The sequence below is a fragment of the Schistocerca cancellata genome, chromosome 11 (genome assembly GCF_023864275.1).
Source record: "Schistocerca cancellata isolate TAMUIC-IGC-003103 chromosome 11, iqSchCanc2.1, whole genome shotgun sequence".
NCBI classification, from domain to species: Eukaryota; Metazoa; Arthropoda; class Insecta; order Orthoptera; family Acrididae; genus Schistocerca; species Schistocerca cancellata.
Window position 1 is genome coordinate 18,425,345 of NC_064636.1, and position 19,022 is coordinate 18,444,366.

The 19,022-nt window shown below is 46.6% G+C and overlaps 1 long non-coding RNA gene across 1 annotated transcript in view; it reads left to right on the forward strand.

Annotated features, from left to right (window-relative positions):
- Positions 1-19,022, forward strand: part of LOC126108884 (uncharacterized) — a 53,887-nt gene that overhangs the window by 1,305 nt on the left and 33,560 nt on the right. The window contains exon 2 of the long non-coding RNA XR_007523646.1: positions 13,076-13,217. This is a non-coding gene — a long non-coding RNA (uncharacterized LOC126108884). The remainder of the gene's footprint in view (positions 1-13,075; positions 13,218-19,022) is intronic.

Here is a 19,022-nt window from a genome sequence, read left to right on the forward strand (position 1 = left end):
ATTTATTTATTTATTCTTTCTTTGCCCATGGACTCCAGCTGAAAATCCAGCTGAGAGTATTGGGTGTGTCATACAATAGGCTATTAACATCAAACTTGACTTCATTATATATAAATGAAACAGATGATTAAACAGAAATAGTCCATAATCATACAAAGGTATTACATGTTTCACATTATATGTACACACAAATCCAAACAACATACATGATAATTTTAAAAGATACATTTCAGTAATGATATAACGTATTAAACACCATCTTAGTATTCACTCAAACTGTATGAGCGGGATGGCGCAGTGGTTCGACACTGGACTCACATTCGGGAGGACGACGGTTCAATCCCGCGTCCGGCCATCCTGATTTAGGTTTTCCGTGATTTCCCTAAATCGCTCCAGGCAAATGCCGGGATGGTTCCTCTGAAAGGGCACGGCCGACTTCCTTCCCAATCCTTCCCTAATCCGATGAGACCGAAGACCACGCTGTCTGGTCTCCTTCCCCAAACCAACCAACTCAAACTGTATATACATTTCTCTGTGAGATATAGTTTCAAATGATTTTTAAAACATTTTAGGTCTGTTTCTTTTTTAATGATTTTGGGGAGTTTATTAAAAAACCTTTTGCCTGCTTCTTCTGGGGCAGTCATAGACAGTTTTAGATTTCTGTTTATCATGTAGTAATTTTCATTTCCTCTTGTACCGTGTTTGTGTACATCTTTATTTAGGAGGTGTTTATCACTTGACCTTACCGCCATTATGCTTTGGTATATGTACAGTGAATATACTGTCATAATATTATAGTATACAAAAGCTTCCCTACAGGTCTGTCTTGGTGGTATTTTTGGAATGCATCTCACTGCCCTTTTCTGAATTGTGAATATTCTTTTTAGGTAGGCAGCTTGTGCACTTCCCCATATATGAACTGAATAAGACAAATGTGGGAAGACAAGTCCATAATACATTGATCTGAGGACTTTATCATCCACAGTCTTAGCTGTTTTATGCATGATGAAGATCTGTTTATCTTTTTACACAGTGCATCGATATGCTCCCCCCATGCCAAATGTTTGTCCATTATAGTTCCTAGAAAATTTGTGCTGGTTACTTCTTTAATAGTCTTTCCATTTATATTAACATTTATATTATAATTTTCGCTATGCTTGGTCTGAAATACTACATTCATTGTTTTAGACTGATTCATAAACAGGTTGTTTTGTGTTAAATATTTATTTGCATTTTCGATAGTCAGGAGTGCTTCCTTCTCAAGCTCCTCCTTTGTGTCAGCTGTGCAAATGATTGTTGTCATCAGCATACATTATAAGTTTCTGATTTATATAGCTAGGGAAGTCATTTACGTAGAGTATAAATAGTATTGGCCCAAGTACAGACCCTTGCGGCACACAGTGTTTAACTGTTTGTAATTCTGATCTGTAGTTTGTTATATTTCCCCCACTAGTATGTCTGATTTCTGTACATTGTTTCCTATTTGTAGTGTATGATTTAAGTATGTCATAGCATTTTCCTCTAATTCCATACTGATGTAATTTCATCATTAATTTTGAGTGGTTCACACAATCAAATGCCTTAGATAGGTCCATAAAAATCCCACAAGTCTTTTGTTGCCTGTCAAGTAAATTAAGAATGTGCTCAATTATATCTGTTGATGCTGTATTTGTTGACTTCCCTTATCTGAAACCATGCTGTGATGAATGCAGTATACTGTACTTTGTTATAAAACTTACAATTCTATTCTTTATTATCATTTCATAGATTTTAGCAAATGTTGAGATCAATGATATTGGCCTGTAATTTCCTAATTCATCCCTGTTCCCTTTCTTAAATATTGGCTTCACTTTAATTACTTTCAGTGAATCTGGAAATATACCTTCTTCTATCGCAGCATTCAGCATGTGTGTCAATGGTTTTAATATACATTCTCTGCATTCCTTTATGAGATGTGATGTGACACCATCCAAGCCAGATGAATGTTTAATTTTAAGTTGTTTTATTAGGTTTGACACTTCTGCATCTGTTGTTGGTATGAAAACCATAGTATGATTTGTATGTGGGGGGGTTTAACAGTTTACTTGCTGCATTTGTTTTATTTTGACTTATTAATTCATCTGCTACAGTAATATAATATCTGTTAAAAGTATTGGCTACTTCTAGAGGGTTTGCGTTGCTTTTCCCACTCATCAGTGGGCAGATGTCCTCCGCCCGATTTGTTACTTTTCCTCTCTCTTCATTAATGAACGACCATAAACCTATTGAGTGGTTCTTTCCCTTATCTATAGACATCCTGATGAATGATGCTTTAGTTTTTCTGATAAAACTACAGACTCTTTCTTTTTTATTTTATACAGTGTGTTGTAGGCCTCAATATTTTTTTGTTTGGAGAGGTCATAATACACTCTCAGATTATTTCTGGCATGGATTACTTCTCCAGTCACCCAGCTTTTCTTTTTTTGTTGCTGTCTGACAAGCCTTTTACTAACAGGACATGTAACAACATAATAATAACTGAATAAAGAAAAAAACTGGTTCCATTTGGTGTTTGCATCTTTAGCTGCATATATTGTTTCCCAGTTTTCTGCCTCTGACATCTTTTTTAGCAGATTTATGTTATGTGGGTAGTTCTGTCTTCTCATCTCCTATAATTCAGATCTCCTATAATTATCAAATAAGCATATGTTTTTGAGAGGTGTTGGATTATATCTTCCAGCTGTTCAAAGAAGGTTTTAATTATACCATTTGGTGATCGATACAAACCTAATACACAACATAAATACCCAGCAATTTTAGTTTCCAGTGCTGTAGCTTCAAAGCTCAATTCTATAGCATATTTTGTTATATTTATGGCTTTAGTTGATTTATAGTTAGAAAAAATGGCAACCCCACCACCTTTATAGGAAGTTCTGCAAAAACTGGCTACTTTCACATAATTCTTCAAGTTGTACATTCCTATGTGGTTTTCTTTTAGCCCATGTTCTGTAACTACTAGAATGTTTGGCCTATACTCCTGTAATATTACCTCTAGTTCCTCTGTTTTATTGTTTATGTATTGAACATTTTGGTGAAGTATTCTAACAGTTGGCTTTAAATGTAATAGTTCCCCTTCCTGTAATATACTAAGCACTTCACTTGCTCCCTTTGCTTCTGGCCCCCCTGCGGGTTCGGGGGTTAGAATAGGCCCGCGGTATTCCTGCCTGTCGTAAGAGGCGACTAAAAGGAGTCTCACATGTTTTGGCCTTATGTGATGGTCCCCTCTCGGGTTTGACCTCCATCTTTCTAAATTATTCCGAAGAGCGAGCCAATTGGGGAAGGGCACCTTACATGGTGCACTGTATCCGTCGTGCAATTAGACCTTTAGCCGGCTTTCACGTCGTTGCAATGGTGTCCCGCTCGTTTTCGATCTTTAGGGCGGGGATACGTCCCTGGGTGCGATTACCACGCTGCCCTCTGCAGTGTTTCTTTTAACTGCGACGACGACCTTGGACAGTTTTGCACCTAAGATCCAGCACGGTAGCCAGTCCGCTGTGGTGGGGCCGCCATGTACCCTCTTGGTTGTAGCCCCCTGACAACACAGGGATCGCTCTACTGATGCCTGCGCCGTTAACTCCCCACGTATGCCAAGGAGTAGATGCCTATCCTCCTGGGGTATCAGGACTCCCGGCAACGGCCGTCCTGCCAGGTAGCCTTTGCTGTGGCTGGGTGGCGCACGTGGGGAGGGCCCTTGGTCGGAGTAGGTGGCATCAGGGCGGATGACCCGCAATGAAGCGTGGTACATCATCTCTCGCTGGCGGCCAGCCGCCAGCAGTCTCTAAGCGTTCTCGGGCTCAATTTAATGCTCAGAAGTATGATCCGAAAACGTTCCCCTCCCTGGCCACGCCGTGGGAAGAGCGTAAGTCCCAGGACGGAGGTAACAGTTATTCGCCCCGATTCTTAGTTTGCACGAGAGCTGATGGGGAGTCTTTTCTCTCCACAAAGCCTCAGTTCTTCGTCGAGCATTTAGAGGACAAGTTTGGGGAGGTGGAGGGCTTGTCTAAAATGCGCTCTGGCTCCGTACTGATACAAACGGCATCCTCCGCCCAGTCACGCGGGTTACTTGCTTGTGACAAGTTGGGGGATGTTAACGTTACTATTACTCCACATAAGAGTTTAAATATGGTCCAGGGTGTTATTTTCCATAGGGACCTCCTTTTGCAGTCTGATGACGAGCTGCGCGCCAACTTAGAACGTAGAGGTGTTCATTTCGTCCGGCGCGTTCATCGGGGTCCGAGGGACAATCAGGTTGCTACCGGTGCCTTCATCTTGGCCTTCGAGGGTGATACGTTACCGGAAAAGGTCAAGGTGATGGTCTACTGATGTGACGTCAAGCCCTATATCCCTCCCCCGATGCGGTGCTTCAAGTGCTGGAAGTTCGGCCATATGTCTTCCTGCTGCACTTCCAGCCTCACATGTCGAGATTGCGGACGCCCATCTCATCCCGATACTCCATGTGCCCCGCCTCCCATCTGCGTCAACTGCGGGGAGCACCATTCACCTTGCTCGCCAGACTGCAGAATATTCCAGAAAGAGCGCAAAATCATGGAATATAAGACCCTGGACCGACTGACTTATACTGAGGCCAAACGGAAATACGACCGATTACATCCAGTGAGAATGACAACTTCCTACGCCGCTGCTACAACACCTGTGCTAGCCCCATCAGTTTCGCGCCTTCCGGCCGGATCGACGAGTGGTACAACTCCTCCTGCCCCCTTGCCAGTGGGGGGCTCTACCCACCGGATTGCTCCTGTGCCACCTACCTCAGGAGCAACACCATCCCCCCCATCGGGGACGTCGGTCCCCACTTCTAAGCCGGAGAAGTGTCCAACTTCTTCGGCTTCTCACGCTCGCAAGGGGTCCCTTGGGTCCCTCCCTTCCCAGGTCTCTACCGGCGGGAAGGCTGACGATCGACAGTGGCGTAAGTGCCCACAATCTGCAGGTCGAAGGGCTTCCCGATCCTCCTCAGTCCCGGAGACTGAATCGGTGAAGCCCTCCCAGCCAGTTAAACCCAAGGAGCAGCGTGAGAAATCAAAGAAGAGCAGCTCTAAGCCCAAGGAACGCGCGGTGGTAGCCACCCCATCGCTACCTTCTAGCTTTGCGTCTGAGGACGAGGTGGAGATTCTGGCGTCCGCTGAGGACCTCGATCTCGCCGGTCCCTCAGACGCCGTGAATAGCAATAGCACTAGCACGGGTGCTCAATTGGAGGCAGCAGGTGACCCAGCGGCGTAATCTGCCATCCCAGTCCCGGCACGCCTTTCTCAGCCATGGACAAAACCATCCTCCAGTGGAACTGCAGCGGTTTCTTCCACCATCTAGCTGAGCTCCGCCAACTTATCAGCCTTCACCCTTTCCTCTGCATTGCTCTGCAGGAAACTTGGTTTCCAGCAATGCGCACCCCCGCCCTCCGTGGCTATCGGGGTTATTATAAGAACCGAGCAGCTTATGAAAGGGTGTCTGGTGGCGTCTGCATCTATGTCCTTAACTCTCTTCACAGCGAGTCTGTCCCTCTACAAACAGCTTTAGAGGCTGTCGCTGTTAGGGTGTGGACGCCGCAGGCTCTTACCGTCTGCAGTCTTTACCGGAGGGTGATGTCGCGCAGCATGTCCTGGCTGCGCTGATAGCCCAATTGCCGCCACCTTTCTTATTACTGGGCGACTTTAACGCCCATAACCCTCTGTGGGGTGGGTCAGTGGCAACAGGTCGAGGCGCCACCGTTGAGCATTTATTGTCGCAACTCGATCTCTCGATTTTGAATGATGGTGCCTCCACACACTTCAGTGTGGCGCATGGCACCTACTCCGCCATTGACCTTTCAATCTGTAGCCCTAGCCTCTTCCCATCTGTCCACTGGAGTGTGCATGACGACCTGTGTGGTAGTGACCACTTTCCGATTTTTCTGTCACTACCACAGCGTCACTCTTCTGGGCGCCCTAGCAGATGGGCTATGAATAAGGCTGACTGGGACTTGTTCTCCTCCACTGCCGCTATTGAGCCTCTCTCAACTGATGCCATTTATGCGGTGGTTACATCGGTCACCGCCGGCATCGTCACTGCCGCCGAGTCTGCCATTCCCCGTTCTTCTGGGTCCCCTCGGCGGAGGGCTGTGCCTTGGTGGTCGCCTGAGATCGCTGAAGCGATTAAAGATCGCCGGCGGGCGCTCCAGCGTCACAAGCGACATCCCTCCATGGACCACCTTATCGCCTTCAAATGGCTGCGTGCGCGGGCCCGCCTCCTTATCCGCCAAGGCAAGAAGGAGTGCTGGGAGCGGTATGTGTCCACCATTGGACTCCATGTCACTCCATCGCAGGTCTGGGCCAAAATTCGACGGGTCTTCGGCTATCGGACCCCTGCCAGCGTCCCTGTGCTCTCACTGAATGGAGTAGTTTGTACTGACTCCGACGTCATTGCAAACCGCTTAGCAGAGCATTTTGCTATGAGTTCCGCTTCTGCGAATTACCCCCAGGCCTTCCGCTCCATTAAAGAGCGGATGGAACGTCGGAGCCTTTCTTTTCGCACCAACGCTTCTGAACCCTACAACGCTCCATTCAGTGAGTGGGAATTTCAGAGTGCCCTTGCCGCTTGCCCTGATACCGCTCCCGGGCCAGATCGCGTCCACTGTCAGATGCTGAAACACCTTTCAGTGGACTGCAAGCGACGCCTCCTCGACCTTTACAACCGTCTCTGGGTCGAGGATGAGTTTCCGTCGCAATGGCGGGAAAGTATTGTCATCCCCATTTTGAAACCTGGAAAGAACCCTCTGGAGGTGGACAGCTACCGTCCCATTAGTCTCACCAACGTTCTTTGCAAGTTGCTTGAACGGATGGTGAGCCGGCGCTTAAATTGGGTGCTGGAGTCTCGGGGTCTTCTGGCTCCGTCTCAGGGTGGGTTCCGTAAAGGCCGCTCCGCCACCGACAATCTGGTGAGCCTTGAGTCGGCCATCCGTACAGCCTTTGCCCGCCGTCAGCACCTGGTCGCTGTCTTTTTCGACATGCGGAAGGCGTACGATACGACATGGCGTCATCACATCCTTTCTACGCTTCATGGATGGGGTCTTCGGGGCCCTCTGCCGATCTTTATCAGAAATTTTCTGTCGTATCGTACCTTCTGCGTGCAAGTCGCGGCCTCGTATAGTTCCTCCCTCCTCCAGGAGAACGGGGTACCCCAGGGCTCTGTCCTCAGTGTCTGCCTGTTTTTAATTGCAATAAACGGTCTCGCTGCGGCAGTAGAAAATTCTGTCTCCGCTTCCCTGTATGCTGACGACTTCTGTCTTTACTATAGTTCTATTAGCATTGCAGCAGCTGAACGTCAGCTACAGGGCGTAATCCGCAAGGCGCAGTCTTGGGCTGTAGCGCGTGGTTTTCAGTTTTCGGCTGCCAAGACCCGCGTTATGCATTTCTGCCGGCGCCGAACGGTCCATCCTGAGCCGCGGCTTTATCTTGCCGACGAACTTCTTGCTGTGGTGGAGACCCACAGGTTTTTGGGTGTCCTTTTTGATGCCCGGTTGACTTGGCTGCCTCATATCCGGCAGCTTAAACAAGCGTGTTGGCGGCATCTCAACGCCCTGCGTTGTTTGAGCCACACCCGCTGGGGCGCCGACCGATCTACCCTGTTGCGGCTCTACCAGGCGTTAATCCAGTCTCGCCTGGATTATGGGTGCCTAGCTTATGGCTCAGCATCCCCATCTGCGTTGCGGGTGCTGGACCCAATTCTCCACAGCGGGATACGCCTTGCCACTGGTGCTTTCCGCACCAGCCCTGTGGACAGCGTCCTAGTGGAGGCAGGTGTACCTCCACTGCGGTTCCGACGCCAACGTTTGCTGGCCGCTCATGCTGCCCGCTCATGCTGCCCATGTTTTTAGCTTGCCCGGGCATCCCAATTATCGTGTCCTGTTCCCGCAGTCAGTCGTCCATCTGCCAGACCGTCGGCCCCGGTCGGGTTGTCCGATCGCCGTACGCATCAAGGAGCTTCTCTGCGGGCTTGGGTTTTTCCCAGTTCCACCTCCTTTCCGGGCGCCTCTGCGTACACCCCCGTGGTGTGTTCCTCGCCCTTGCCTTCGGCTCGACTTGGCACAGGGCTCGAAGGACTCGGTCCCTCCAGAGGCCTTCCGCCGCCGCTTTTATTCCATCCTGGCCACGTATCAGGGCTCTGGAATTGTTTACACCGACAGTTCGATGGTTGCTGGTCGTGTCGGGTATGCGCTAACTCTAGGGGACCATTCCGAACAACGGTCCTTGGCGGCTGGCTGCAGCGTTTACACTGCTGAGCTAGTCGCCATCTTTCGTGCCCTAGAGTATATTCGCTCCTGCTCAGGTGAGTCCTTCGTTATCTGTAGCGATTCCCTGAGCGGTTTACGAGCTCTCGACCAGTGTTTTCCTCGTTCTCGTCTGGTGATGGCTATCCATGAGTCCCTGCATACTCTTGCGCGTTGCGGCCGCTCTGTGGTCTTTGTGTGGACCCCCGGTCATGTCGGTATCCCGGGCAATGAACATGTTGACCGCCTGGCGAAAGAGGCCACGAGTAAACAGTCTCTGGACGTTGGCCTCCCAGAGACTGATTTGCGGGCAGTCCTCCACCGAAACATTTTTGCGCTTTTGCGCTTTGAGACGCTGAATGGCGCAATCGGATCATGCCCAATAAACTCCGTGCCATCAAGGAGACGACGACTGTGTGGCGGTCATCCCTGCGAGCCAACCGCAGGGACTCTGTCGTCCTTTGTCGGCTCCGCATTAGCCACTCCCACCTGACACACAGTTAATTACTGCGCCGGGAGGACCCTCCTGTATGTCGCTGCGGGGCGGCTTTGACAGTGGCCCACATTTTGTTGGCCTGCCCCCTTTTAGCTGTGGTCAGGCAGACATTTGCGCAGCCTGATACGCTCCCTGCCCTCTTATGTGATGACCCTGGTATGGCTGACTTAGTTTTCCATTTTATTCGGGCAGGGGGTTTTTATTATTTACTCTGAGTGTTTGTCCTGTTCTTTTGTGTTGATTCTGGCCATTGGCCTACGATTTTACGCTGAGTTTTTAATGTGTTCTCGGTGGTTGGCTTTTCCTTTTTATCTCTATGGTCGGCCAACCACTGTCACACTCTGTGTGATTTTAATTTGTTTCGTCTGATCTCTGTAGGGGTATTTCTTGTCCTGTGTCGTCTGACGTCTTTCCTGTTGTTCGTTTTTTATTCTCTTTGGGTGGTTTTACTTTTTTGGAAAAAGGGACCGATGACCGTCGCAGTCTGGTCCCTTTCATCCCAACCAACCAACCAACCTTTGCTTCTGGTACTATGCAATATTTTTTTTCAGTTTGTGTCATTAAACCTGGATCGTATCTTTGTCCGGTGTTTATGTCCCTCTCACTATTGTCACACTGGTATCTAAGATGGACAGTTTTACTTACATCTTTTTCCATGTTCTCTTTCTGCTTACTCGGTACCATAAAAAATCCTCACTTAGTGTAGCAGGTCTCCTAGTTCTCAGGCATCTGTCTTGATTGGAAGCTGCTTCTGCTGTTGATCTCCCAGGCCTCAGGTACCTCTTCTGTGTGTTTGCTGTTGCTGGTGGCTCCTGCGCTCCCCGACTTGGTGACTGCCCTTCTTTGTTAGCTGCTGCGGCTAATGAACCTTGTATGTTTTCCTCACATGCATTTTCATTGCCTTGAGGTAGTATTATGGGGTCTGCTGTTCTGGATGCTGTTGCTGACGACGACAGCTCTGCTGATGATTGTGGTGATTCTGCTGCTATTGGTTTATTTGACATTGCTGCTGAGAATATCTGAGCCTTTGCTGCTGCTACTGGTGTTTGTTGTAGCTCTACTGCGGATAATGATGGTTCCACTGTTACAGACAACTCTTGTTTTGGCGGAATTTGGATTGGAGACACTTCCATTACAGATGACTCATTAACAAATTTAAGTATTTCGGCACTAATAATCTTTTTCCCTTTTACGTTCATGTGGAGACCATGTCTTGTGAAGTGCTCTCTGTGAACACTGTTTATCTCTACGAAAGTCGTATTCTGGAAACCTCTACATATTTTCTCAAATAGCCTGTTTGCTGTAACAATCTCGATGTTTACGCACGAGTTTTCCATCAGATCGTGTCTCCTGGGGATACTAACAATGTAGAAATGCACTCGAGGCATCCATTTGACTGTTTCCTTTAGGATTCTCGTTGCACGCAAAGTTTCATTACAGTAAACATCATTTGCGCCTCCTATTATGATGCAGTTGTTACCGGTCGTTAATATGTTGTCAATGTTTTTCAGAATTTCGCGTAATGGCGCGCCTGGTTTGATGGTGCCTGTTAGATTAAGGTCTGCGTGATTTCTTCTCATGATTTCCGTAATTCCTCTCCCATGACTATCTGCAAAAATATGTCTGTTGCTTGTGTCCTTGCTTATGCATAACATGGTTGTTTACTTTTTTTTCTTTACGAATATTTACCTTGTGTTTTTCTCCATTTAATCCACTTGTATATTTTTGTGTGGATAGTTTGTTCATATTTGTATCCACAGATGCACTATTAACACTTTCTTTTCTTGCGTTTGATTCACTTGTCGCGTATACGGCCAAAAAGCGATATACAAAATGTATACGCGACATGTATGAGCTCGAGGGTCCGCATACAAGTTCCGTGAATTTTTGTATGAGGTGATGTATAGCGACATGTCAAATTGACATGTCGCTCATACATGTCGCTCATACATGTCGCGATACATGTATCCCAGTGTAAACGTTCCTTTACAATTACTGTTGCTACGACGACACTGTCCGAACTTGGAATTTTAACGAACGTGATTTGCTGCAAGCAGAGGCAGGCATTTTGCCTTTCGTTAACCTATCTTCCAAGCTAAGTCGTAGGGTCAGTATTGTCTCGCGTGTCCCAACATTTCTACGGAATCCAAACTGATCTGCCATGAGGTCAGCTTCTACCAGTTTTTCCATTCGTCTGTAAAGAATTTGTTAGTATTTTGCAACCGTGACTTATTTAACTGATAGTTCGATAATTTTTGCACCTGTCAACACTTGCTTTCTTTGGGATTGGAATTAGCCTATTATATTCTTCTTGAAGTCTGAGGGTATTTCACCCCTCTATACATCATTGCTCACCAAATGATAGTTTTGTCATGGCTGGCTCCCCCAAGGCTGTCAGTGCTATGTCAAATTATTCACGCAATATCATATCTCCCATTTCATCTTCATCTACGTCATCTTCCATTTCCATAAGAAATGTCAACTACATCACCTTTGTATAGACCCTGTATACACTCCTACCACCTTTCTACCTTCCCTTCTTTGCTTAGAACTGGTTTTCCATTTGAGCTCTTTATATTCATACAAGTGATTCTCTTCTCTCCAAAGGTCTGTCTAATTTTCATGTAGGCAGTATCTATCTCACCCCCTAGTGGTATATGCCTCTACATCCTTATGTTTGTCCCCTAGACATCCCTGCTTAGTCATTTTGCTCTTCCTGACAATCTCATTTTTGAGACTTTTGTATTCCTTTTTGCCTGCTTCATTTACTGCATTTTTATATTTTCTCCTTTCATCAATTAAAATCAATATCTCTTCTTCTGTTACCCAAGGATTTCTACTAGCCCTAATTTTTTTTTTTTAGTCTAGTTGATCCTCTGCTGCCTTCACTATTTCATCTCTCAAAGCTACACATTCTTCTTGTAATGTATTTCTTTCCTCCATTCTTGTCAGTCACTCTGTAATGGTCTCTCTGAAGCTCTCTACAACCTCTGGTTCTTTCAGTTTATCCAGATCCCATCTTCTTAAATTCCCACCATTTTGCAGTTTCTTTAGTTTTAATCTACAGTTCATAACCAATAGATTGTGGTCAGAGTCCACATCTGTCTCTGGAAATGTATTACAATTTAAAACATGGTTCCTAAATCTCTGTCGTACCATTATATGATGTATCTGAAACCTTCCAGTGTCTCCAGGCCTCTTCCTTGTATATAGCCTTCTTTCATGATTCTTAAACCAAGTGTTAGCTATGATTGTTATGCTTTGCACAAAATTTTACCAGATTACTTCCTCTTCATTCCTTATCCCTAGTCCATGTTCACCCACTACTTTTCCTTTTCCTACTATCGAATTCCAGTCCCCCATGAATATTAAATTTTCATCTACCATAACTATTTGAATAATTTCTTTTATTGCATCATACATTTCTTCAATGTCTTCATCTGCGGAGCTAGTTGACACAAACTTCTATTGCTGTGGTAGGCGTGGGCTTTGTATCTATCTTGGCTACAATAATGCATTCTCTATACTGTTTTTAGTAGCTTATCTGCATTCCTGTTTTTTTAATTCATTATTAAACCAACTCCTGCATTCTCTTATTTGATTTTGTATTTATAACCCTGTATTCAACTGACCAGAAGTCTTTTTCCTCCTGCCACTGAATTTCAAGAGTTTCCTCTATATCTAACTTTAACCTATCTGTTCCCCTTTTTAAATTTTCTGTCTGACATTCCACGCTCCGATAGAATGCCAGTTTTGTTTCTGCTGACAATGATGACCTCCTGAATAGTTCCCACGTGGAGATCCGAATGGGTTGCTGTTTTACATCTGGAATATTTTGCCCACCCAAGAGAATGCCATCATTATTTTACCGTAGAGTAAAGCTGTGTGTCTTCGTTAAATATTACGGCTGTAGTTTCCGCTTGCTTATAGTCATTCACAGTACCAGTACAGCTAGGCTGTTTTTGTTGATGTTACAAGGCCAGATCAGTCAATCATTCAGACTGTTGCCCCTGGAACTATTGAAAGGCTGCTGGCACTGTTCATTAACCACAAGTTTGTCTGGTCTCTCGACAGATACCCCTCCGTTGTGGTTGTAACTACGGTATGGCTATCAGTATCACTGAGGCATGCAAGCCTTTCCACCAGGCTCAAGGTCCTTGGTTCATGGTGGTTACTACCCGTTTTACATCGTCACAATCAGTCCTGAGATAGTATTGGTATTGTTAGCAGACTGTGATTTATGATGCAAATAATTACAATGTTCATAATTCGTTAATTTACAGAAACATATGACATTGCATTTACAGGAAGGAGGAGCAATGACCACACCAAGGAGGCGCAATGACAAAAACAGACTAAGGAGCCAGTTTACCAACATACCAACATTACCACGTTAGCTGGTGACAATTTCACCTTATTCATAAGGTACATGTGTTGCTCTCTAACAAGCGGTGTAGTTATCAGCAGGCATTTCCTTTGACTGCAAGTACTTAACAACAAACACATTTCTTTTTACGCATTAGTAAAAGAAAATGTTCTGTTCCACTAACATCTTTCGGGTCGACAGAAGCGTCCGATCCCACGCGTCTGCTTTGACCCGTGACGTAAGGGTGTTGTCGTGTGTGACGTCACGACGGCGCGGAGTTAGGTTTGTGAGTGTGGCGTGTTTGTAAATGTCGTCATGTTGTGGTTTGTTGTGCTCTCTGGTGGTATGTTCAGGGTTTTCGTTTGTGTGGTGTAATGGGCTCGGCTTGCTTTTGCTCATTGTCCAGAATTGTTAGTGTCGGCTGTGTTTGTAGTGTAATTAATTTCAGTGAGTTAACGATTTTGTGTGAAGGTTAATGTAGTGTTGTTCGCTGTACATAGTGTGGTAATTTTAGTAAAATTAATGTGGTGTTGTTTATGTTCACGAATGGATATGACGGATAAAATTAACAGTGCGCAGGTCAAGGGAAGTGTTAGATCCCAATGTGTGGCTGTGTGTGTTGATATTGGTATCGGCAGGTGTTTTTGAGCTATATAGGCCAAGCGAAGTGTTTGATCCTAACTTATGGGATCGGGAGCTGCTGTTGAGCTATATAGGTCAAGGGAAGTGTCTGATTCCAGATGATATTGTGTTTTGTGGTATTTGTGGAGTTTTGTGATGATGGTTTTTTTCGTCGTTTTGTGTGGTTTGTTTGGGGGTGGGTGTATAAATTTGTTTATATTTAGTTTGCCCCCACCCAAAAACACCCCATTTCCCACACTTGTCCCATTAGTGTCATTAGGCTTTTTGTGGAAAGTGTGCGTGTGTTTGTGTTTGTTTGTTTGTTTTTTGATGTATTTTTGTTCTCATAATGTGTACGTACCGACTTTATATGCGCCATATTGGAATCGTGGTTTATGGTCGTTTCTGCCATATTTGTGACGTCATGGGTCAAAGCAGACGGGCGGGATCGGACGCTTCCATATTTCCCATCTTTCAGTACAGAATGTAACATAGTATTTTGTGAGAGTCTAATAGAACTCAGTCTGACATTTAAAATGATTATGTGGACTTGTGGTGCTTATTACTTAACAATTTTCCTATCCAGTGTATCCTCCTCCCCATTCTTTTTCGTCTTTTTCTTCTTCCCCCAATTATTATTATTATTTTATTATTTTATTATTATTATTATTATTATTATTATTATTACTTTGAAATAATCAACAAAGGAGGTATGCATTAGTTCTCATCTCTGTTATCGATCCAATAGCTTTTATTTTCCGATATGATGCGTGTGTCAACACTGGTGAAACAATTGTCAAAGAAAAACATGTGATTCAGGTACTCTGATTCTGGAATCATGTGGGTTAGGCCATATATTACCCTTGCACCTGAAGGCTCCTCTTTGTTGTCTGTCATTCCACAGGGTGAAAAATTGTAAAGAAAGCTATTGGAACTCATATGGCACCTAATTTTAATCTAAATTTCATAGGCTTTGTGTCGGGGCAGTGTAGTGTTTAGCACATATGCCTAGTGAGCAGAAGACCCAGTTTTAAATCCCGTACAAATTTTCATTCATTACTTCAGTCGGTATATATACAGCAAAGATATTTCAAACTTGAAAAAGTCTCCGGAACCATATAATTTCATTTGCTTACAATATATTCAGTTCTGCACATCCAGGGGTACTGTGCCAATGATACATGTAACACATGGTGAGGAAATAATAAATGCATTTAGAATCATTACTGATCTTGGGGAAGATACAGATCAGTAAGTTGACATTTTTTGCGTATTTTCATTCAGTGTCATATAATTAACGTTCTGGGATAATCCATCTTTAAGAAAGTCTTCATTGCTCCTAAGTGTGCCGTAAGAATAATATATAGAGCTCACCCTTAATTATCTTGTAGACATCTGTGTAAGGAGTCAGGCACTCTGACTACTGCCTCACAGTTATTTATTCCCTCATGTAGTTTATTATAAATAATACACTAAGGTTCAAAAGGAATAATGATGTACATAATTACAGTACCAGATGGGGAAATACAGAAGCGTCCGATCGTACCAGTCGGCTTTGACCAATGACGTCACAAATATGGCGGAAACGACCATAAACGACAATTCCAATATGGCGGATATAAAAACGTCACATACGTATCATAAAGACGAAAATACATAGAAAAACAACACACACACACACAGGTTTCACAAAAAGCCTAATGACTCTAACGGGACAAGCGTGGGAAATTGGGGGTTTTTGGGTGGGGAGAAACTAAATATACACAAATTTAGCCACCCACCGCCATACAAAACCACGCAAGACGACGAAAAAAATCGACATCACAAAACTCACCAAATACCACAAAACACATTCTTATCCGGAATCGGACACTTCCCTTGACCTATATAGATCTACAGTAGCTCCTGATCCCATAAATTAGGATCGAACACTTCCCTTGACCCCCCCTGCGGGTCCGGGGATTAGAATAGGCCCGAGGTATTCCTGCCTGTCGTAAGAGGCGACTAAAAGGAGTCCATCCCCCTCACGGGGGTAGTTAGCGCCTGCGTCCGGAGACGGACGGTTTCACGACCTATAATCGTGGTCTTTTTGGTTTTTCACTTCTCGTTTCTTCCTTCCTTTTGTTGGTTCCTTTCTTTGCTCTTCTCCACCTCACTGTCTTCCTTACTCTTTCCCTTGACTTCTCCTTGCCTTCTCATTGCCTTTTTCTCCTTGCCTTCTCACTGCCTTTTTCTCCTTGCCTTCTCACTGCCTTTTTCTCCTTGCCTTCTCATTGCCTTTTTCTCCTTGCCTTCTCATTGCCTTCTTCTCCTTGCTTCCTCATTGCCTTCTTCTCCTTGCCTTCTCTGGTCTCCGCCTCGGCGTTTGAGACAGTCTGTCCTCTTTCTCCCTCTCTCTCTCTCTCTTCTTTTTCCTTTTCTTCCTTCCTCCCTGTGCATGTCTGAAGGCCGACCCACGCGTTCGCACGCGTAGCCGGTGACGGGGTAACGCGTAAGTCCCCGCCCTGGGTAGACATGTAAGGCACGCGCGTACCCCCTGGTAAAGGCCAGGCCCGGGGAGGGGTGATTGCCTGAGCTGATACCTTCTGACCATGCCGATTGGTCCCTCCGTCTGTTTCTCGGGAGGTGTGACCTGAGGTGTAAACATTCACCTAAGGCGGGAGTGCCCTCTGAGAGGGTCCCCACAAGGAAGGAGCGCGCCATCGGAGACGCTGGCAATCATGGGGGATTCCTCCGCAATGGATTCTACTCCATCGCTTTCGACTTCGACCCAAAAACGGAAACGTGACCAGCCAACAGTGACAAAAGTACTACCGCCTGCCCCACAGTTCCTCGTAGTTTCTCGATCTGAGGACGGAAAGGATTTTTCCTCTGTCAACCCTTTCGTTATTCAGAAGGGCGTAGATGCCATAGCCGGATCTGTCAAATCTTGTACCAGGTTGCGTAACGGTACCTTATTACTAGAAACTGAGAATGCCTTTCAGGCACAAAAACTGCTTCGGGCCACTCTCTTGTACACGTTCCCTGTCCGGGTGGAGGCCCACCGAACTTTGAATTCGTCTCGTGGTGTAGTCTATAGTAGCTCCCTCGACGGATTGACTGACGAGGAGCTTCAATCTTTCCTCGCTGAGCAGGGCGTGACGGCTGTCCATAGGGTCATGAAAAAGGTCAACAATAACCTTGTACCGACCCGGACACTTTTCTTGACCTTCGATAGTGTTAAGCTGCCATCGCGCATCAAGGCGGGCTACGAGGTTATTTCTGTTCGCCCCTATGTCCCGACACCTACGCGCTGCTACCAGTGTCAGCGTTTCAATCACACTCGACAGTCTTGTTCCAATGCGGCTAAATGTGTCACTTGTGGCAGGGATGCCCATGAGGGTGACTGTCCACCTCCGTCTCCTCGTTGTGTGAACTGTCAGGGTGACCATGCCGCATCCTCCCGCGACTGTCCTGTCTATAAGGAAGAACGCTGTATCCAAGAAATTCGGGTCAAAGAGAAAGTGTCCACCTCGGCTGCTCGCAAGCTATTGGCTAGTAGGAAGCCCACGCTGCTCCCAGCGAGGAAATACAGCACTGTCCTCGCCTCTCCTCGGACTACCCGGGAGGTAGCAACCCAGACATGCGATCTGACCTTCAGCACCACGGTCGTCCGTTCGGCCAGTGCTAAGATCGCGCGGTCGACGTCTCCTCTTCCTCCCATCACCCCACAGACACCAGCCACTTCCTCAGCTTCTGCTAAGTCGAAGACCCCGAAGTCAGATGCACGGGCCTTCAAGAAGGAACCATCCCGTGCAGACTTCCTCCGTCCCTCGACCTCCCAGCCTTCGACCGGTACTTCCACCAAACGTCCTTCTAAAAAGGCGCATAGGAAGCACAGTTCTCCTTCTCCGCCACGGCGCCTTTCTTCTCCTGCGCCACCCAGCGGTTGCCGCCCCAGGCCATCATCTGTTTCGCCTGGCCGCACCGCTGGTAGCCGAACATCTGGCCGTTCACCGGCGGCGGTAGCTCCCCCTCCCGGCCATCCTCCCGAGATGGCCGATGACCCTATAGACCCCATGGACGATGACTGTCCGCCTACTGATAGCGGCGGCAGTGCTCGCTCGAAGCCAGGCCCTAAGCGGCCTTCGAGGTGACCCCTTCTCTCATCTTCCTTTTCTCACGATGGCACTTATTAACTGGAATATTCGCAGCATTCGCTCCAACCGAGAGGACTTGAAGTTGCTGCTCCACTTGCACCGTCCGCTCGTCGTAGCCCTCCAGGAAACGAAGCTACGCCCATGTGATCAAATTGCCTTGGCACACTACACCTCTGTGCGTTTTGACCTACCCCCTGTGGCAGGTATCCCAGCTCATGGAGGGGTTATGTTGCTGGTCCGGGATGATATTTACTACGATCCCATCACGTTGCACACCGGCCTGCAGGCAGTTGCCATCCGCATTACTCTCCCCACCTTTACGTTTTCCCTTTGTACCGTTTACACTCCATCGTCATCTGCCGTTACCAGGGCAGACATGATGCAACTTATTGCTCAGCTACCTGCACCATTTTTGTTAACTGGAGACTTCAATGCCCACCATCCCCTTTGGGGCTCTCCAGCATCCTGCCCGAGGGGCTCCTTGTTAGCAGACCTTTTCAACCAGCTCAATCTTGTCTGCCTCAATACTGGCGCCCCTACTTTTCTTTCGGACACATCTCATACCTATTCCCATTTAGACCTCTCTATCTGTACTCCCCAACTTGCACGCCGGTTTGAGTGGTATGCACTTGCTGATACATATTCGAGCGACCACTTCCCGTGTGTTATCCATCTCCTGCAGCATACTCCCTCTCCGTGCTCCTCTAGTTGGACCATCTCCAAGGCAGACTGGGGGCTCTTCTCTTCCAGGGCGACCTTTCAGGATCAACCCTTCACAAGCTGCGATCGTCAGGTCGCACACCTCACGGAAGTCATTCTCGCTGCTGCTGAATATTCCATCCCTCACCCTACTTCTTCTCCACGTCGCGTACCGGTCCCCTGGTGGACCGCAGCATGTAGAGACGCTTTACGTGCTCGTCGACGTGCTTTACGCACCTTTAAACGCCACCCTACAGTGGCGAATTGTATTAATTATAAACGATTACGTGCTCAGTGTCGTCGTATTATTAAAGAAAGCAAGAAAGCCAGCTGGGCTGCTTTCACAAGCACCTTCAACAGTTTTACTCCTTGTTCTGTTGTTTGGGGTAGCCTGCGCCGGCTATC